Genomic DNA, 3,238 nt, shown 5'->3' with positions numbered 1-3,238 from the left:
TATAACGGCAATGCTGACCTGTGGCACAAGGATTTACAAGCTTTATTTGAAAAAGAAAGTAATTTCCACAGTGAGTGAGTGTAGTCTGACACTTCTGACTTCTTTAGGGGTCTTGATTCTACTGACTGCAAGATAAAGAAAGGATTCCAGTTGTCAGTGATTCTGGGGTGTCAGTAGTCAGTATAGTTTTAAGTGGTCGGCTGTGGGTCCCTCTCAGCTGTGCGGCGCCTTTTTCTGCCTTCACGGTCAGATGCTCCTTTCAGGTAACGCGTAACGTTAACCTGGACCGCCTCATCAGTGCATCCAGGGTTGCTGGGTCCTTCCGGATGGCTAATATAGAAAATACAGATCTGTCATTTAATTTGAATTGCATGAGGACAATAGGACATACACATCTACTTAAATCTAAAAAAAATATCCAACTTACTTTGAACAATGGTCTTAAGGAACATGTCTCTAAAACATGCTTTATCCCCTACACCAAGCTGAAAATCCAAAAAAGTGTTACAAATTACATTTCTCTGAAGCTTCTCATAAATAAATAAAAAATGTGAAAGGCTAAGGATTCAGACTGTAATATATGCAGTATACAATCTTAAATTTTACTTTATATCTAGGTCTACTACATGTACAGGTAGCCCCAGTGGGAATTAGGGCTGTAGTCAACCAAAGAAATCCTTAGTCGACCAAAGTCTTGTCCTGCGCAACGATTAGTCGACTAAAAAAAAACGCAATGTTTTGATTGAACATTTTTTAATAATTGTCATAGAGCATTTATAAAACAACAACGAAAAAACATCAAAAATACATAAAACTATAATAATAATACAATTCTTTGAAAAACTGCAAAAAGTGAGGAGCTCTGTCCTCCTAGGTATAGTAACAGTCACAATCGCGCACCTGACCACACCACACGCTACAAAAAATATAACTGCTGTCTGCCACAATGAAAAATCCTAACAAAAGCTCTCGTTTATACAGGCTGTATATTCTTCTTTACTTTCAAAGCTATGGGTTAACTTTTGTCCAGCCGATCTAGGAGTTTTAAAACAAACACACACAAAAAACCAAAGAGCCTAAAAAACATTCCTAATAATAATAGGCTGTATTGTAGGACCGCATATAGGTTTATTTTCGTTTTGTTACATTATTTAGGCTATTTTCAAATGCGTCAAGTGTACAAATAAAAACAAAAACATATCAAGAAAACAATCTATTGAGTCAGCATGATAAAGCCGTTAAAGGGACTGCTCACGTCTTTTGCGCGCTCAAGTTCGATTTCAAATGTAGGCGCGCGGTGTGCGCTAATGATGGAAGCAACGCGGTCGCGGTGCGACGCGCTCTTTTTTTTCCAAGTGCGTCCACGCCGCATCGAGATAAAAACATATAGTGTATAAAAACATAAAAACCGAAACAAGTAGCGTTCTAACTGAATGAATACAGCTAAACTACCTATATCCCTCACTGAGCACGAAGCAGCAGCGCAGCCGGCCACAGGTGCGAGCGAGTGTTCTATGTGTGTGCGCTAAACTGTGGCGCTGTTACAAAATAGCCTAAATTAAAGCATTTAAAGTTGGGGATAAACCATAGGCTAATTATATTTAGAATACAGTAATATATAACTGCTTATAAAGGAATAAATATCAAGGAGTAAATCATTGAAAAATTCGTTCTATTGGTAAAAAAAAAAAAAAAAAAAAAATGCGACTGGTCGACCAATAAGAACGTCAGTCGACCAAGACGGCATCGACCGATTAGTCGACTAAACGACTAAAGTTGACAGCCCTAGTGGGAATTAAACTGACAACCACAGGTGCTGTTTGCAAGTTGTACCTAATTGCTCAGTGCAAGCAAACGTCTTCAACATTGTTTGTTGAACTTGCTTCACCTGCTCTTGAAGTAAGATTTTACAATTCGTATTTTTATATGTAATATTGTAGTGTTTATTATAAATGATTTATCTGTGCACTTCATTATTCTTTTAAAATTCATGTAGCCTTATAATCTTTAATCAAATACGTTACCCTTCCTTCCCCCCTCGAAACGACTTCTCTTCTCTTCCGGTCATGTGCTATGGCGCGAGGGCGTGGCAACTCCCCTCAAACCGTGCTATGAGCAGAGATGGAGAAGAGGAGCGCTAGAGTAAAACCCTGCCCTCCGTTCATTATACCGTTTCATTTTTAAATACGTCACAACACTGGAGAAAAGTCGTTTGTAACTTCCGGTTCATGCCGACTTCAAATAGAAGCAATAGTTTCCAAGACAAAAAAAACTTCACAAATAACATCACTTACTTGTACTCAAACTCTTGGCTCTGTGAAGTGGAGTCTGGATTACTGGGGAGAAACCTGGTTGCGAGAAAGAGGAAACAGAAATTTGAAAATCTAACAAATGGTATAGTTTAGTGGCAGGATCACAAATCCAGCATAACAGCAATAGATTTTACATACCAGTTCAGCATTTTCCTGGTTTTCTGGAATCGATGCATCTTTCTAGAGTTTTTTTTCTTGAGACTTCCAAGATTCTAGAGTAGGGAATAATGAATGAAAGAGTCAGTTATCCACAATAAACAGAAAATAAATTACACAGATGAAATACAGGAAAAAAAAAAATACACAAGTCAGACCCATTTACCTGCTCCCTTCATGAACTTAAAATGATGTTTCTCCCAGGTGCTGTGTGGAGGTGTGCAGAGGATGGCTAAATTGTTGCCTTCGTCTTTTTGCTGAGGTTAAATGGGGGCCAATGGCACATGCTCTCGCTGAGCCACTCTTGCGGAACCACTGCAAATGGCAGATCCTCCTCGTTGATAAACTGAACAATGTGAACCATTTAAAATAGAAGAACATTTTGCATAAAGTATACTTTTTGATTAATTTCCAGGCAAAATCAATAACATTAAAATGCTCACCCCTTCAAAAAACGAGTCATTTTCACAAGTGGATCAACAGAAAACCATGTTCAGACAAACACAATCATATACATATACACACATATATACATATACACACATATATACATATACACACATATATACATATACATATATATATATATACACACACATCGTTATTTTTGTAAGAAAACACCAAAAGTTAAACTTTCTAGATGTAAAGCTTTCTTTCTAGATGTAAAGCTTTGGCGATCTACTGTAGCTAGATACATTTCAACATGTCGAACATGCTTGAATTCAGGGAGTAAAAAAGGCGAAGCAGCATGTGTTAGCTAACACTGTAAG

At 37.7% G+C, this 3,238-nt stretch overlaps 1 long non-coding RNA gene across 1 annotated transcript; it reads right to left on the bottom strand.

Annotated features, from left to right (window-relative positions):
- Positions 1–2,293: 2,293 nt before the first annotated feature.
- Positions 2,294–2,803, bottom strand: LOC130081136 (uncharacterized). The gene is made up of 3 exons (XR_008806689.1): positions 2,635–2,803; positions 2,451–2,524; positions 2,294–2,348 (listed from the first exon to the last, which is right to left on the bottom strand). It is a non-coding gene; the product is annotated as an uncharacterized LOC130081136 (long non-coding RNA).
- Positions 2,804–3,238: the final 435 nt, after the last annotated feature.

This window comes from Rhinichthys klamathensis, unplaced genomic scaffold, assembly GCF_029890125.1.
Source record: "Rhinichthys klamathensis goyatoka isolate OS25496 unplaced genomic scaffold, OSU_Roscu_1.1 h1tg000036l_1, whole genome shotgun sequence".
Lineage (NCBI taxonomy): Eukaryota > Metazoa > Chordata > Actinopteri > Cypriniformes > Leuciscidae > Rhinichthys > Rhinichthys klamathensis.
Note: the sequence above shows the minus strand (reverse complement) of the source record. Positions and strands in the feature narration are given on the sequence as shown.